The following is an 18,431-nucleotide window of genomic DNA, read 5'->3' on the forward strand; positions in this document are numbered from 1 at the left end:
GGTGCTTTCAGTGGACAGAACTAGGAGGCATGCATTTTTTAAAAAATCCATGGGTTCATTCCGATACTCCTAATTCCAGTCAAACACTAGAGGGCTCTTCCTTGCTTTCCCCTCAGTCCATAGGTGTATTTCTCTTCTCCCACAATGACTGCCTGGCTCCTAACAACATCAGTGTATTTGCTCATTTAAAGAATGTGTTTTATACCAAATGTAAAATAGCTAGCTACTGGGAAGCAGCCGCATAGCACAGGGAGATCAGCTCCGTTCTTTGTGTCCACCTAGAGGGGTTGGGATAGGGAGGGTGGGAGGGAGACGCAAGAGGGAGGGGATATGGGGATATATGTATACATATAGCTGATTCACTTTGTTACACAGCAAAAACTAACACACCATTGTAAAGCAATTATACTCCATTAAAGATGTTAATAAATAAATAAATAAATAAATAATGTGTTTTAAAGCAAGGGAGATTTCCTCCTTTCCTCCCTCCTTTCCCAGCTGCTGAGATAATTTATTTTGACATTCCTCAGTTCCTATAGTTTTTCCTAGTTAATTTTTTTTTCATATTTTAGGCATGTTCAGATTTCTCTAAGCATATCTTTGCAAAGATTTCACCATGTAGAAGCACTATATTAATATTATTTATCATAAATCATATGGAGAGAGAACAATTCCCTTCTTTTGAGTGAGGCTAAAATGAGGGTTGTTGATAATAACTTCCATCTGCTTGGCAGTTTACAGTTTGCAAAGTACTTCTTTACATGTATTACTTCATTTACTCTTAATGGTTTGAATTCTTTAGGTCCCATACAAAATGAAGAATACGTAAACCCAGAGCTTCGTGAATGTTTCACATGGTAGGACTCAAATAATACCTGCTGATTTTTAAAAAGATGCATTTAGAATCTATGGCAGATGAAAACAGGTATTATTTAAAAGTGTTACCGTGTTCAAGCTCATTCTGCTTGCCACACGACAGACGAATAACTGGAGAGACGAGGTGTTGAGGCAAGGAATAGCGACTTTATTCGGAAAGCCAGCAGACCGAGAAGATGGCGGACTAGGGTCCCCAAAAAACCATCTTATCGGAGTCTGGATGCCAGTTTCTTTTATAGAACAGAGAGGGGGAGGAGGTTAGGAAGTAAAAAGGCCATTTATCTTGCAAAATAGGAGGGGATGTGTTAATTTCTTCTTTTCTGCAGCCATTCACAGGTGGGCAGGGTCAGAATGTCTCTCAGTGAGCTGAACAAAGGCCCTTTAGTTTAACAGTCAGGCAGAGGGGCAGGGTTCCCTGTGGCAGTCCATTATGTATGCTTACAGCTACAGACAGTGATTATAATAACAAAAGCGACAAAAAGCAAAGGTTAAAGTAAAGGAAACAGATCCAACATGGAGTCAAAATTGGCTCTTCCCTGTTACATTTGCTTGCTTTGAACAGTGGTTTTCAGAGTGGTTTTACCTCCGTCCCCCCAAGCAGTATCCATGTCACCTAGGAACTTGTTAGAAATGCACATTCTCAGGCCCTACCCCAACCTACTGAATCAGAAACTCTGGAAGTGGGGACCCACAGTCTGTATTTTCACGGGCCCCTAGGAATTCTGATGTAGGATAAAGTTTGAGAACCACTATTTTGAGGAACACTGCCAGTGTTTCCCATACTTCTTTGATGATAAGAATCACCTAGCATACTTTAAAAAACCCCAAATCTCGGCTCCATCCTGGATCTATTGAATTAAAAATCCAAGGAGGGGAAAAAAAAAAAGTTCCAAGGGAACAGGTGCGTAATCTGTATATTAACAAGCTTCCCAGGTGATTCTTATCCTCAGACAAATTTGGGAAATACTGAGATGGAAAAGCCAAGGATTTGTCAATTCACAGCCTTACATTCCCTATTTAGGTTTATCTTGGGTTTTGTGTTTATCATCGCATTTAAATTTTATAACAGCCTTATGAAGTAGATACTATTATCAAACCTGTTTTATAGATGACAAAACTGAGATTTGAAGATCTCAAAAAACACACCGGGTCATTTAGATAGTAAACCAGAGAGCTGGGACTCAAACCAAGAACTTTCTGACTCTAAAGCCTTGGTTCTTAAACTGTTCTAGAGTAACTGTTTGCAAATCGTTGATGTTGTTGTTGTTACAATGTAGGGTAGCTTTGCGGACAGATACTTGCCCAGAGACATTCCTTGGGTCGGTATTTAAGAACTGCCATCTGTAATCCCAGCCCAGATTGGCAGACTTTGTTCCCTACTGTTTCTCAACATGAATTGTTCCCTCCAACGAGGCCATATTACTCCTCATCTTTGACCTCCCTTTGCTCACTCCTTCCTTTACTGTTGTATTCACTGTACCTTTACTGATGAGAAGTATCCATCCTCTTGTCTTCTAGGCCTCTTAATTACTCATCCCTTATTTCTTCCCACAAAAGGATTTTCCTTCCTCTTCTCAGTCCAAAATCTGGCCATGCCTCAAGACTGTTTCAGTTTCATTTCCTCTGTGAAGAACCCCTGACCACACTGGGCATCAGTGACCTCTCCCTTCTAGGACTTACAGTGACACTCTTGGCCTGCACCCTCTATTTGGTCCCCATCATGGAGTGCCCTGCTTACGCATCTTAATCTTTAATCTAGATTTGAAGGTGCTACTCTGTTCCTGGCCAAGTAGTAAGAGTGCTAAAATATCTGTTGACCTGCAATAAAGCCAATCCAGTTAAAGAATCACAGAAAATGAAGATGGATTTTAAAAGCAAAAAAGACAAGTTGTGTGACCGTCTGGGAGAATCTGTGATGGGGTTACACTGACTGTCACATGAGCCGTCAGTGGATTTGCAAGGGTAGTTAGGTGAATTTAATGATTATTCCTTCGAATTTAGTTTGCAGGAATCGTACCCTCTCTTCCAAACTCAGAAAAAGGTGGGGGCATCTCTTTTGGTGAGGATGGAATGACAGTGGATTTGGGAGAGGGGGTGGAGGTGTGGTGTAGGCTTTGTAAGCGGGAATGGCTTTAATTAAAAAAAAAAAAAATTCCATTGTGATCTCATTCCAGACTAGAATGTATTTTCTTTTAAAAATACAATGGGTGATGCCTATTTTGGTTCCCTTCCAGACGTTAAGGTAGCATCATGTTTTGGAACAACAGCATCCTACGAGGTAACATGAGACTTCAGATCTGAAAGTCCTACATTCTGGAAACCCCGACCTGGAAGAACATGTCCAGGTACCTCTGAGCTAGGGTCAGGGCCAATGCTGGGGAAAGGGTGCCACCTACTGACCAGCCATAGTCACACCGTTTCCTGCCAGAAACCTTTCATTTGGTTTGGCTCAGAGCTCTTGCCTCAGAGGCTGGCCCCAGAGGCCCAGGGAGGTTCTCTGCCAACACCAATTGTGTTTCATGGGGAAGTTCATGAGGACATAGTTACACAAAGTGAGGTGTTCCAAGGGTATGTCTTCTATGAGAATATCTTTCAGGAAAAGAGTTCTCCTTTGAGGAAAAATATCAGCAGCCTCTGTGTAGAAAATGACAGAACAAATATTTGGTTGAATGCTGTTACATAAAGTTATGGTTCCATCACATGGATTTCAAAGACAGTTGCATTATTAAGGGGTGGACAGAACAGAGGGTGACGTTTAGGACTTAACTCTGTTTTAGAAGAGTTTGAATCCATTAATGGTTTAAATAATTAGAGGTCCATTTCATTTAAAAATAAAATTATATTTTCTACCATATTATTAAATGGGGAATATATTTATATAGAAAAGTTTTATTCTTTTATTTAGTGTAGGTTGATGGAAGACACTGACAGAAAGGGAACCAGTGTCTCCTGATATACCATTCAGTGTCAAGCTCCTTGACTAGGAGATAGTCATAATTGTTTGTCTTCTCAAGACCCTGTTGGGTCAATTTGAAAAGTGCATTAGAGGTTGACAAGATGGATGGATGGGATTTGTTTACTCCACCAGGAAAATGCATCCGGGACACATGATTGCAGGTGTGAGAAAGGCTACTTCCTAAATCAACTGAGATCCAAAATTAGACTCTTTTGCTTCTTTGGTGGGAGTGGCATCTTAAAGAAAAGACGCTTTCATTGAGTCAATACACAGGGAAATGAGAGAGAGTGGGAGGACCATGAGAGAGGAGAAGGAGATGTTTCTGTGGCAGCTGGAGAAGGACTTCACAAGCTGCATCTTGGCAAATTGGCTTTTGGGGGAATCCCACTGTCACCCTCTGCAGCACTTAATCCCCAGGGAATTCCAGCCCTCTGGATCCTGATAAACGAAGTCACATTAAACTAAACCCTCCATTGAGATGCACTATCAAGAGGGTTTTACCTAAACTAGAATGAGAGGAAGGGAGTGCTGCTTAGCCCAAAGGAGTAGTACTGACAGGCAACGGTTACTGGTACCAGGCACTGTGCTAAATGCTTTCCACAGATCAGTTCATGGGTGCTCCCTACAGTTCAGTGAAGTAGGAATAGCAAAGGCTCAGGGATGGGGATTAAGGAACTTGCCTAATGTCCCAAAGCTGATGAGTGAGAGGGCTAAGATCTGAACCCAGTTCTGCCTGGCTCCAGAATCAGTACTCTTACCCATGTGACATTCTGAACCTCTAATGGTAGCATTTCAGAAATTGCTAGTGGAATTATCTTGGAGTTAGGGAAGCTATGAAAGACACCATGGCTCACCTCTTTTTTTGATACAAGGGGCTACCCTGTGCCATGGTTGACGGAGACCCCCCTAATTTCTTTTCTTTTTTCTTTTGACTGAAGACCACGTAGCTTCCTCAAGCTTGTGTGTGTGTTGTGTGTGTGTGTGTGTGTGCATGCGTGTGTGTGCGTGCATATGTGCACACACATATACATGTGTATGCATCTTTTTTGCATCGAGTGGGTTTGTTGAACCAAGAGTAGTGACACTGAAGGAATGGAGAGCAGTCAGCTACACAGTGCCGGGAGAGAATTGAAGTACAGTGAGCAGTGAGCAGTCAGCTACACAGGGCCAATGAGAAAATTGAGTCACACAGAGGTTGTTACTTGCCGCAGGTCACACCAGCTAATAAATGGTAGAAAGTTGGCTTAAACTCAGGCGGTCTGACTTACTACACTAACTATTATGTAATACTGTTTCTCAGCTAACTGACTTGTGTCAGTTAACCTTTCTGGGCTTTAGTTTTTCCTATTTATAAATTCATATTTTTAGCAAATATTGAGTTCCTAGCTTGTGTAAGAACTTATAGATCAGGTAGAGATGGAAAAGACCGTGCACACAGAGTGCAAAATGCAAAGGAGAAGGAGTCCACATGCAACTAACAGCACCAGGAAAGGCTGCAGGTGGAGCTGGTATTGGAACTTGATCTTAAGGCTGGACACTGGTCCAGAAAGGGCATCCTAGGCAGAGGTAAAGTTCAAGGTGACTTTGGGGACTTTTTGACTGACGAACAGGGTATTGGGCAGGGGACACTGCCAAAGAGAAAGAGGTTAAGCAGTCACATTCAGGGCCATTACAATCTTATAGTAGTGTGTAAGTCAAATTAATGTGGGGAGAGACTGGAGGCAGGGAGACCAATGAGGAGGCCAGAGAACTGAAGACCTCAAAATGGGTGGAGGAGGCAGGGGTTTAACAATGGGAACAGATGCCAGAAATATCAGGAAAGCAGGATGGTGAGGGCGAGACAGGGTAGGGGGAGGTCGTACAGCGAGCAGAATGGCTAAGTGAGAGGTTGACAGTGGCTTGCAAAGGAGGTCAGTTCAACTGCTGACTTCTTCAAACTAAGATTCCTGTGGACTCTGTACGCAGATACGTTAGACCAGAGCTATTGGATTTATATGGCTGAAGCTCAGAGTAATGATCTTTGGAGGAATATGATAATGACAGGTATGTGCCAGGCATTCCCCCCACTCACAGTATCTCTAGTCAGCAGAAGAATATTGCTGTACGGGTGCGTGGCTTTCATTTTGGAGGGATTTTCCTTCCCCAAAGAGGCAGCGTAGCATAGTGCTAGCAGGGCAGACTCTGAAGCCAGGAGACTAGAATAAGTAGAGGAGCTACTGACTAGTTGTGTATCCTGGGCAAGAACTTCAGTCTTTCTGTGCCTCAGTGTATGCATGTGTAAAATGGGGATAACACCACCCGCTTCATAGGGTTGTTGTGAGGATTAAACAAGTTAATATATGCAAAGTGCCTGGCCTGAGTTAGCACATAGGAAATATTAATTATTCCTGTTGATGAGTAAACTGAGGAGCAGAGAGATGAAATGATTGGTTGAGGACTCACAGCTCAGGATTCAAACCCAGGCCTGCCTAGCTCCAAGCCCTCCTTAATTTCCACTGTGCCATGCTGGACTGAGATGAGAAAGAAGTGAAGAGGACTGTGGAAATAGCACATCAGGTGGCAGAGGATGAAGAGCAATATGAGAAGTAACAAGGAAAAATTATGAGGAAGAACAGGAATAAAGAACTTTAAAAAACCTGTCCTGTTTTTCTGATTGTTAAAGTGAAACAGCCTCACTGTAAAAATTAAAACATCGTAGAACTAAATTCCTGTTGTCTAACTACCTCCCCTGCTCCCCTGTCAGACTTTGAAAAAACAAAAACAGACCAGAACTTCATAGTATCATAGAAAGCAGGGGAGACTCGAAAGAGCAGAGGTGGTCTACAAGGCTGGATGCAGGACGGTCAGGGCCACACGCTTGGTGTTGGGAAGGGCAGAGAGGGGACGTCATGGTAGGCGTTCGAGTGGCAGATGATGCAGATCTGGTAGTTAGATTTGGAATGAATCTGGTGTGGGAGGGAGGGAGCAGTGGGCATAGGCAGCTCCGGAATAAAGGGGCTGGAGCAGAGAGTTGTGGGGCAGGAGACTTTTGTGCTATAAATCCGTTTGGGAGCCTCATGAAGCTTAGGGACCTCTTCTCAAAAAATGTTTTAACACCTAAAATAAAAGACGTGGGGTTACAAAAGGTTAACACTTCTCTCCACAGACCTCTTGGAATTCAGAACTCCTGTAAAGACACTACCAGTTTTAAGATTTGGTACTTCAGTAAAGTCTCCATCCTTAGAAGCTACTTGCTGCCCTTAGAATCCTCTATACCCTGTCTGTATAGAAACCCAAAGATACCTCCAGAATGCAGAATGAGTCCAGATATCTGGCTCCAGACTGATTTTAGATGAAGACCTATCTTCAGGTGATTTGGATACCCTAAAATGTAGAGAAGTTGTATAAAACATCAACATCACCACCCCCATTTGCTTATTTCAGAAGGATGTTGCCAGAGTGGAAAATGTTTTGGAGACTATGTGCTGATCAAATCCTCATAATGTTCCAAAAAAAAATTTCACTGAAAACCAGAGAAGGGTAATCCTGGGTTATTGACTCATTGTAGGAGGTTCTCGGTATGCTTCACATGCTTGAAAGATGGCTGATGTGCTTTTCTATGGGGTTGGATCCATTCCCTCACTCCCATATGGGCATATTTGGGATTTAAGTTTGCAAATGAAACTCAGAAAATCACCAGTGACTCTTCTTGGACTAGGTGGAGGGCAAGGGGAAGCCTGGCAGCAGGCATGACCCAGGGTAGACTCGTTGGGGCATATACACTAGAAAAATGAGTTTCTGAGATTCTCCTCTTCACCCATTCAATCAGAAACTGGCTGAGCCTGCCTATGAAGTCATTATTAATACAGTAGAGGAGGGGTTTACATAAAATAATCCCATTTACTGTTCAATTATGTTTTTATATTTTTTACCAGGTCACAGGAATGTGTCTATAGGAAAAGGGTTTTTCTACTCCTTGCCTGTAACTTGAAATTAAAATCATCATCCCAACAACATCCACTGTTGGAAGTACTATTTTGGGTTGGCCCTATGTAATGTGAAATGAGGAGAAAAAGTGTGTAGCTGAATCCCGATATGGAAATCCAGACTTAAAAACATTCTCTGATGGTTTGGCATCCGTGGGATAAATTGGTCATAGTTTTCAACAACTCAGATCAAAGCCAAATGCTGTTTGCATTCAGACAGTGATTCAGGGACCATGTCTTATTTGGTTTCTTTGAAAATAGAGCACAGACATTTTTTTCATACCTTTGAGAGAAATCTTTCGGCCGCCAAATTTGTGCCTTGTAAATGTTATTGTACCCTAATACAAAATTTTACATCTTGTCTCAGATATCTTTTTTGCAGTTATTCCGCCATCCCCAAGTGAGTGGCTTTTTGCAATGAGGGTCTCCTGATGTAATATAAAGAGAAAAAATAGGCCAACTGGTAAAGATAAAAAAGAAATGAGAGTAAATAAAACACATATGGAATGTCTGCTTTCAGAGTTATAATGTATATGAGCATGTATGCAAATCAGCCATCCAAATAGAAATCTAGACTGGGCCAACCAGTTATGAAGGAGAAAAGGCCTTTCACTCCCCTTACCTAGATATTCCTCCATCACCTCTACCTCTCTCCTTTCTCAGGCTACTTTTGATCCTTCTCAGTGGGAGAATCACAATTGCTTGGTTTCAGTATTCGCTTTGGGACTCCTACCTCTGCCATGCATGCACTTCCTTTCACTTCTACTGCCCGTCAAATGCATGTGTCCTTTGCCTCCCTTCTGTGGGCCTTGCTTGTCAGGGAGGAGCTCCAGTGGTAAGTGAGAATTATTTAAATGACAGTTCTTAAAAAAATTAACTCATAGCCAGTTCTTGATTTTAATGAACAGATTATATGTTTTTTTAAAATTAATTAATTAATTAATTAATTTTTGGCTGCATTGGGTCTTCGTTGCTGCGCGTGGGCTTTCTCTAGTTGCGGCGCGCGGGCTTCTCACTGCGGTGGCTTCTCTTGTTGTGGAGCACGGGCTCTAGGCGCTTAGGCTTCAGTAGTTGTGACACGCAGGCTTCAGCGGTTGTGGCGCCCGGGCTCTAGAGCGCAGGCTCAGTAGTTGTGGCACACGGGCTTAGTTGCTCCGTGGCATGTGGGATCTTCCCAGACCAGGGCTCGAACCCATGTCTGCATTGGCAGACGGGTTCCTAACCACTGTGCCCCCAGGGAAGCCCTATATGTTTTTTGAATTGTTTTCTGATTTTGTTTTGTTTACTTAACAGACTTTATTGAGTGTATATTATACAGAACGCAATGGCTCTGGTGTAGTGGGAATTATAGGAGAGCCCAGTTGTTAATTGGGGGCGGGGGTCATATACACAAAATGTTAAACAGCATGGCAAGATAGAGTAACAACTTGGAGATGACACAGCTGATTTTATCTAGTGAATTCTTATATTGTACATTCAGTGTGGCAGACACTTTTCTAAGTGCTTCTCAAATATTAACTCATTTAGTCTTCAAAACAAATATTTAACCCATTTAGTCTTCAAAACAATGCTCTGATATTATTACTATATTCATTCCCATTCTGCAGATGGAGAGATAGGCAGAGAGAGGTTAAGTGACTTCCACAGGGTCACTCAGCTATTAAGTTTGGAACCAGAACTAAATCCCATCTGTTTGGCTCCAGGGTCTGGGTCCTTAAATCATCTTGATGCAGCCTCTCCAGCTTTAGGCGATTAGTGCCAAGTGCAAGACACAGACAACGGCCCTGAGTTTGACAGCAGGACCCACTCTAGGTGAGCTGAAGAGGTCAGAGGGGGCTTTGTGACAGTGGTTCTTACCCTGGCTGCCCATTACAGTGATCTGGGAAGTTTAAAAAAAAGTCCCCATGCTTTGATTACACCCAGGCTGATTAAATCAGAATCTCTAGAGGTGAGGTCTAGTCTGTTATATGAAGAGCTTCTCTGCATATTCTAAAGGGCAGACAGCATGGAAACCACTGCAGGGAGAAGGCACTAAAACTGGATCCTGGAAAGTGGGCTGGAGCTCATGAAGTTGGGAGGAGAGAGGGTGGTCAGGTGGGAGATGGGGAGGCAGAGAAAAAGGTCCCTCCTCTGTTTTCTTTCCCTCTTCTCTCCTACCACCATGCTTTTGGATCTTCTTCCAGCCACCCTTCCTTTTTTCTCTTTTCCGAATTCATCGTCCCCTTCTTTCCTTTGCTTCTCTCCCCCTCCCTTGTCAACCCTTTATCCCTTTCCTTCTTACGTCCTCCTGCTACCCAGTCCCTTCCTTCTAGTTCATGACCTTTTGGTCATCTCACTTGCCATTGCCCCTCCTCCCAGCAAATAGTGAGCAGAGGTTGAGGCTTTTGGGTCAGTCGCAAGGCCCATTCATAGTGCTCCTGAAAGGAATTAAAGGGAAGCCTGGGAGTACAGACCCAACTCCCAAGTAGTATAATTAGTGTTAAATACTGGTAAGGACTGTACTGTATTCTTTGGGGACCTAGAGCATGTGGTATGCCTGGCTCTGGGGTGAGAGGAGAGAAGAGAGCTTGGAAGATGTATTAGTTTTCTACTGCTGTTACAACAAATTGCCCTCAATATAGTGGCTTAAATAACTCAAATTCATATCTTACAGTTCTATAAGATAGAAGTCTGACCTGAGTCTCACTGGCAGGGCTGCGTTTCTTTCTGACTGCTCTAGGAAAGACTCCTTTTTATTGCCTTTTCCAGCTTCTAGAGGCTGCCCACATTCCTTGGTTCACGGTTCCTTCCCCCGTCTTCAGAGCCAGCAGCATAGTACCTCTCTGGCCCTGCTTCTATGGTCGTCACATTACTTTCTCTACCTCTCTTCTTCTGCCTCCCTTTTCTACTTGTAAGGACTCATAATTACATTGGACCCACCTGGATAATCCAGGATAATCTCCCTATATTAAAGTTATTTTATTAGCAACCTTAATTCCATTTGCACCTTAATTCCCTTTGCCGTGTAGCCTAACATATTCACAGGTTCCAGGGATTAGGATATGGACATTTGGGGAGGGATATTAGTCTTTCTACAACAGAAAGCCTCACAGAATAGGAGGAGAAATGGACAGTAAAGGCCATTCCATGTAGACAACAGCAGATACAAAGGATTGGGGGCTTTGGAGAATGTTCAGGGTAGGTTTTGAGGAACTATAGTTTAGTATCACTTCGTAGTATCATACAACAGGCCATTACATGTGCCACTTATCCAGTATATTTTGTTCTTAAAGTTTACATATAATTATGTTTACCACATATCTCAGCAAAATATCTTACAATAAGCAGTACTCTTTGGGGGCAGTACAGTGTTACAGCTAAGCGCATGTGCCATGGAACCATAGGCAGTGGGTTCTAGTCCCACCTCTACCAGTTATTAGACTGATACTGGTAAGGATTCAATGAGATCAAGAATCTCAAGTACTTTGCTCTGCCCCTGGCATATAATAAGCCCCTAATAAATGTGAGCTGTTATTATTGCCATACTTAAACTATGCCTTAAGCTAATGGCTTATAACTTGCCACTCTCACTTTCTCCTTTTTTTTTTTTTTTTTTGGCCTCGCCATGAGGCTTGTGGGATCTTAGTTCCCCAACCAGGGATTAAACCCGGGCCCTAGGCAGTGAAAGCACGGAGTCCTAACCACTGGACTGCCGGGGAATTCCCTTACTTTCCCCTTAATGTCCACTTCTTCCTGGAAAAAAGAGAAAGCAGTGATAGGAAGAATATTTCTGACCTATGCAACCTGCTGAGATAACATCGTTATTATCAAGCTCAAACTGTCTAACTGCTGGGCCCTTAATTCAATCTAGAATCTAAGGACTCTCTGCCCCTGCTGCTTATGCCAACAACCCCAAATGGTATCTATAACTGAGTTTTAATTTGGTTACGAAGCAGAAGACAGAAAAACATGGGGGGTGGGGAAGGGGGTGTTCCAGGCTGAATTGAAACTTTCAAAGGCAGGATTAATAACAACAGCAACAACAGCAAAAGTGAGTGGGACTCAGAGACGCCTGGATACAAATCTTTTTTATTTCTGAATGTAATTCCAGGAAAATCTTGGCTTTATTTTATTTGGGACTGAGATAAAGTCAAATTTCGATAGGAATTTGGGAATACATAGATTTCCTATTAGGTGCTGAGTTCTGAGACTACATTTGTTAACCAGTAACTGAGAACATGTAGAAATGACCTGGCTTTTCAGGTCAGTTGTCTGACAACCAAATGGATACACTACTCTATCTGACCCCCAAAGGTTTACCAGCTGTTCTGAAAGGGGGCGCTGTGCAATTATTGGGGAAGTGGAATGTTTCTTGCTTAATATTATACTGACAATATGGTAGGAGGATCTTGAAAAGAGGATGAGTTATAACGTTTTAAAAATAATCAGGCTAAAATGATATCACAAAAACTATTTAAGTAATTATTAGGTAGTGAGCACCTTTAAGTTTGTCTCGCTTATCTTTGTATCCTCCATGCTGCCTTATAGAACACTGTAGGTACTTCTGTGACTTGTTGTCAGCTATTTGATTAAAAAATAAAAGGGATCTACTGGCTCCCACAAATGAAAAAGTCCAGCTGTCAGATGGAGATCAGGTGTGGCTCCATCAGGGCTCTGGCCCCTGCTTTTTGCAACCTTCTCCACCTTGCCCTCCACAGAGTGTCAGCTCTCTCTGTAGGCTGAGAGGAAGACAGCTTCACTTCTGTCTCTTCACAACACATAGAAGAGGAAAGGTCACCTTTCCGGTGGCTCCCTAAAGCCACTTTCCTTAGAAGCTACCAAAGAAACTTCTCATGAGAACATCTCAATAGCCTAAATTGGGTCACATGCCTATCACTGAGTCAATCCCTATGATCAGGGCTTTCCTCTTCACATCTTATTGGCCCAGATTGGGTCACATGCTCATCAATGAACCAATCCGTATGGCCAGATGTATGTCATGCATTGGTTGGCTTAGGTATGGATTTATGAGCAATTCACTTTGACCACGGGAGGGAGATTTCTCTCAGAGTCATCAAGCCCATTCCTGGAGCTGGGGCTGGGGTCATTTCCCCTGAAGGTGTTAGACTGTGTCCCTTATCAATAGAGGAAGCCCCTGATTGCACATGTGTGCTGGTCAGTGTTGCAGTTCCCATTCAGTCTTTGCAATAACTCACGTAGCTGAACTGAGGTCCCCAGTGGCTCAGGAACTAGCTCAAGGTCTCCCAGTAAGTGGTGGAGTTAGAATTTCTAGGTTTTCTGATTCCCAGGTCCATCCTCCTTCTAACACACCACCCTTCCCGAGTGAATGAACAAATAATAACTCACCACCCTTAGTGAATGAATAAATAAATGTATGGTGGAAGCAGGGCTCCCTGCTCTGAAAGGGTAAGAGAGTAATGGTTAATGTGGGAGAATGTTTTTCTTTGAAACCTGGCCATTCCCCCTGGAGCTAGGTGACACTGAGAAGACCTCACCCCTCTCTCTGCTTGTTTCCTCATTTATAAAATAGTAGTTGTGCTAGATCTTACCTCATTGGGATGTTGTGAAAATTAAGTGAGGTAATGCAGATAATGAACTTGGAACAGTGTTCCCGGCCTGAAGGTGGTCAACACCCTTACCCAGGGCAGGTCTACTTTGGGGGTAATTGGTTATTTATCCAATGGACAATAAAATTACACTTCTCCCTTCTCTACAGGATTAAAAGGGGATAGAAGTATTTATACATGTGAAAACCTCCTGAGTGTTCAGCATCATAGGGATTTAGAATTTGTAGAAAATTTCCAAATGTATTCAAACTCTCTTGCAAGGGTATTTGGAACTTGAGGTGAGTCGGGGAGAAGTCTGAAAATCCATGGAATCACTTTTTATTAGAGCTTAATCATACCCAAAACTTATTCATTGTTCTCAGTTATCCCAATGACGTCCTGATGCTGTCCTGCCTTCTTCATTTCCTCTCAAAAAACTCATCTTCCTCTCTTGCACCCTCATTCCATCTTTTCTCCCCATAATTTAGTACATATGTATATATTTTTTTCTACAAATTTGAGATAAGCCATTCTTTTTTTTGTTTTAATAAATTTATTTTTATTTATTTATTTTTGGCTGCATTGGGTCTTCGTTGCTGTGTGCAGTCTTTCTGTAGTTGTGGTGAGCGGGGGCTACTCTTCGTTGCGGTGCACAGGCTTCTCATTGCCGTGGCTTCTCTTGTTGCGGAGCACGGGCTCTAGGCGCGTGGGCTTCAGTAGTTGTGGCTCATGGGCTCAGTAGTTGCGGCGCCCGGGCTCTAGAGCGCAGGCTCGGTAGTTGTGGTGCACTGGCTTAGGTGCTCCGCGGCATGTGGGATCTTCCCAGACCAGGGCTCAAACCCGTGTCCCCTGCATTGGCAGGCGGATTCTTAACCACTGTGCCACCAGGGAAGTCCCAGTACATATATTTTTGGGGAGAAGAATTCATGGTGTGATGCAAATGACCGGGTTTGGAGTGGTGTGAAGGAGGTAGTGGGGTGTCAGACAGGGAGGGATCATCTGGTCATTGGAGGGAGAGGCTCACCCTCCTGGTTCTAAGCATTGCACAGAGACTGAATTTTCTTCCCCAAGAAATAGGAAATAATATTTTAATCTTCAGTTTACAATGAAGAGCCTGGGGGCACAGAAAGAGAAAGACAGGTGTTTAGACTCTTTTGGAGTATTGAAATGATTGCGCATATTCACAAAGACAATAGTTAGTGCTATTCACCATCTCTGCAAGTAGGGAAACCATTCTTTGGCTTCCTCATTAATTCATACATTCAGTTAGCGTTAATTACTTACTAGTGCCCAGCATTATTGTTAGGCCATGAAGGGCTTATGAAGAAATGTAAATTCTGTCCATTATAAGGCATTTACAGAAGGCAGTTATGGATAAGATAGCATCATGATCAGGTAATGAATTTTATAATACTATATATAAGTGGCCAGTTTAGATATTAAGTGAAACTGGAAACTGCCACAGGAAACTGGCTGCCTGTGGAACATTGTGTATATCTATGAATTTATTTTTATTTAGGTAAACTCTGTAGATATACTTTAGTAATATGTCAAGAAATATCCTATAAACCTTTGTAGAATATTAGATGCATCTCAATTGGGTTTGTATAAAATAGGCAGAAAGATTTTACCAGTAATACAAGACGGAGAGACATTGTATAAAGTAAAATATTTCACGTTTTGGTCAGTTGTTTGTGGAGTGATACATTTTACTCTGACTTACGGTTTTGGCCTTAGAAAGGAAAAGAGGCATGATGCTATGAACGTAATGGGTATAAATAATAATTTTAAAAAATTGCATCACGGATGTGTAAGCAGGAGAGTCTGGGCTGACTGCACTTTTGGCAAAATTAGTAGAAAGATCAGTTTAAAAGTTTTATTAGGGTATCACACACTGATAACTTTCCACTATTTGTATTACTAACTTAGGAAGGTGAAATGGAAAATTTTCATCTTATACATTTAGCTCCCCTCTTTAAGTTGGCAAACACTGACTTTTTCCACTGTATTTCTACATAACTGGACTCTTACTAGCTCCTGTGTGTGTATGTGTGTGTGTGTGTGTGTGTGTGTGTTGATAGTTAGGCATACTATCACTGGTGCTGTTAGCTCAACTTATCTGCATTTTTGAGGTAAAACTCTCTATAGACACTTTACAGGAGTAGGAATCTGATCAAGGTTCTTTGCAAGTTTGTAAATGCTGTCAGATCACTCAGACTGACACAAGTAACAGTTCTCCTGAAGGTTTGCAGTTAGGATGTTCCCTCCAGGGTCTACTGTGTTCCACTGCTATAGCTCTGAGATTGTGAATTATCCTATTTTGTATTCTAGCTTTGTGTGAGCAGATACACTGGAGTTACGGTTTTTGTGCCCTTTCTGATGCTGATTCCTCCTCTTGAAATGTTCTCCTTTGTTTATCAATTCTCTACCCATTCTTTGAAGCCCAGCTGAAACAGCCAAGCTACTTACTCCATGTTCTGTAGTAGGAAATTATTCCTTCGTCCTCCACACTCAGTTGTGCTTGTCTGACATTGATTAGAAGATGCCTTTTACTTTATACACTTGCAATGTATTTTATACGCATTCAAAGAGCATGCATGGTTACTTTGTAGGATAGCAATGTTGAAAGGACTTGAGGCTTCTAGACTGGCAAACCTAGATCTGTCTCCTACTCTCCTTAACTGTTTACTGAGTTTCAAGCTTCCTTACTCCTAAATAGGAGACTGCCAGTGGCCATCTCATATGATTGCTTTGTTGAGATAATATATGTAAGAAGCCACCATTTCTTGAGTGTTTGCTATATCCCAGGCCCTGGGCAAAATGCTTTATGTAACATCCTCACATGTACAATGCCTACATGTGTTGATTCCTTTGCCCCCAATCCTGGGACAGAGTAGGTACTCGCTGAATATTTCTCAAATGAATGAGAACTGGACTTGAGCTGGCAGCAGGGCCCTGTCTGCTGAGTCAGCTGCCCTGAGTCAGCCGTGGAGATGCATGCAACTAATGACTCCAGAGAGGAAAGATACAACTGGGTTGCAGTTCCCATCTATCTGGCTGAAAGGCTACCATGGCATTCCTAAGCACGATGGAAAGCTCATGGAGAAAGGAGAGTGTCATTTCTGCACTGCACTGTTTCCTTTTCCACCATCTCATTATTCTCCCCTCCCCAACTCATGCTGACCAGTTCAATCCAGAAGAGGTACAGATCTCATTCTGAGTCATCCACGGTTGTATTGGGAACACTGCATTTTAACTCTATCCCATGGAATATAAGGACATTGCAGATCTACCTTCCTAGCAAAAAAAAAAAAAAAAAAAAAATCAACCAAAGCATTGTACCTATTTAGTGGTAGGTAAATGTCTTAGGAATGTTAGAAGCTTGTGAAAATCCCACCTAAATAAAAAAATGGCATTCCCACCCTTGGGCTCTTATAAGTGAAGAGAATTTTGGGAATCCAGGTTGATGACTCATAACTTTCCCAGTGTTTTATTTCCATGAGCCATTGATTAAAGTAGGGTGTAACACTATATATTTCTCTTCCAGCTATTCCCATCAAGTGGGAAGCTTTGGAAGCTTCTGTAAGCCCCTAGGATATAATTTCATGCATCGAAACCATTGTATTTGAAATGATATTTAAGGTACATTGGAAAGGTTTTTTGCAACCTCCATTGAGGCTTGTCTTGTTCCTGGGGAGCAGTATGTACAACAAAAGAATCTGGATGAAGAGAATTTCCCGTGATGCATTGAAGGGTCAGTGTTCCCATCTTGCTCTGCTCCGGAAGGCTGGAGTTAATGAGGAAGAGTTTTTATGTGAATGTCAGGCATGTTGCCATAACTAGCCACAGTGGAATAGTCATGGCAACTTCCATCACTTGGTTTCTTTGTTTTTGTGATGTTGCTGCATGCTTCATTTTATGAGTATTTTCTTTTCTTGTGTGTGGTTGAACCCCCTTCTATTGCCATCTTGGGCTTGGATACTTGTGTTTAAAAAGAGAGGAAGAACAGAGGGAGAAACTGGAAAACTGACAGAATGACATATCTTAAGAACTTATTACTTTATTTCCCTCCCTCCACTTCTGCTGACAGATATTCTGGTGATTAATATTCTGATGAGTTTGTGTCTTTGGGAAAGGAAAAAAATGCCTTCCCTGAAGGGAATCTCGAAAAGCGGATCATAATGAGACAGAGGAAGTATTGTGAAAACTGGACTTTTTTGGTGATGGCATACCTTGGATACAGACCAACTCTAGTTATATTACTTCTGAAGTAAGATAAATGAAAATTGTCAACAATCTTTGGTGAGTCATTTGTGTACTTGAGGGCTTTTATCTTGATCACAGCATCTGCTATCTGAATGGTAATTTATAGTTCAGTGAGAGCCCTGGAATAGAATACAAGGACTGGTGAGAATCTAAGTGTCTTGAGATATCCTCATTCATTTCATTCATGAGGGTGAATAATATTCTCACTGTAGAAAGGTCTAACTGGAGAACACTGTGTGCTTTACATACATTGACTCCCAAGATGGAAGTCCACGCATCTGTGGCAGTTCATGTAGGGAACCATTAACAGTTGGCTTTCTGGGGACAGCCTCTTGAGGGCTCTGACCAAACCAAGCAGAAGGGCTGGGGTCACAGCTTAGGTGGGGTATGAAGTTGAGGATGTTGGATTCTTAAGAATGGTCCACTATATAGGTGCAACATATGCAGGGAATGTGCTTCCATTCCTAGCAGCCTGTGTTTAGAATTTTACATCTTGTAACACTTCCATCACCTTCCTCTCTTTTCTGCCTATTCTTTACTTTAAAAAGTTGCCAAAGGCATCTTCACCTATCCATTTTCCAAGTTATGTGCATTCAATCCTGTATATTAGAAAGACCCTTTTGCCATTTTCCACTTTTTAGTTTTTCTCTCCATTTTACTACTGCGTGTTTTTTTTTTAAACTTGCTTATGCTTTGACATTAACTGTTGTCGAAATGCTGACGCTTTTGCATGTTAAAAAAAAAAAAAACAACCAGTTCAATAAATAAGGCCCAAGAAGAAGGTGAAGTGTCTCCCGGCTGTTACCCGGTTCTGGAGTTCTT

This window comes from Balaenoptera borealis (assembly GCF_965194805.1).
Source record: "Balaenoptera borealis genome assembly, chromosome: 8".
Taxonomy (NCBI): domain Eukaryota; kingdom Metazoa; phylum Chordata; class Mammalia; order Artiodactyla; family Balaenopteridae; genus Balaenoptera; species Balaenoptera borealis.